The sequence below is a fragment of the Lampetra fluviatilis genome, chromosome 48 (genome assembly GCF_964198595.1).
Source record: "Lampetra fluviatilis chromosome 48, kcLamFluv1.1, whole genome shotgun sequence".
Lineage (NCBI taxonomy): Eukaryota > Metazoa > Chordata > Hyperoartia > Petromyzontiformes > Petromyzontidae > Lampetra > Lampetra fluviatilis.
This window is the reverse complement of record NC_136322.1, coordinates 8,856,995-8,857,464: the sequence shown is the minus strand read 5'-3', so window position 1 is coordinate 8,857,464 and position 470 is coordinate 8,856,995.

Here is a 470-nt window from a genome sequence, read left to right as displayed (position 1 = left end):
GTGGGGCCGCCGCCTCTCATTGGTCAGTTTTCTCTTCCCCCCTCCCTCTCTCTCTCCCCACCCCCTCTCACCCCGCCCCTCTCACCCCCCCCTCTCACCCCGCCCCTCTCACCCCCCTCACCCCCCCCCTCTCACCTCCCCCCCTCACCCCCCCACTCTCACCCCCCCCACTCACCCCCCCCTCACACCCCCCCCACTCACCCCCCCCCTCACCCCCCCCCACACCCCCCCTCTCACCCCCCCTCACCCCCCCCTCTCACCCCCCCATCTCACCCCCCCTCTCACCCCCCCTCTCACCCCCCCTCTCACCCCCCCCCTCTCACCCCCCCCTCTCACCCCCCCTCACCCCCCCTCTCACCCCCCCCTCACCCCCCCTCACCCCCCCCTCTCACCCCCCCATCTCACCCCCCCTCTCACCCCCCCTCTCACCCCCCCCTCACCCCCCCTCTCACCCCCCCTCTCACCCCCCC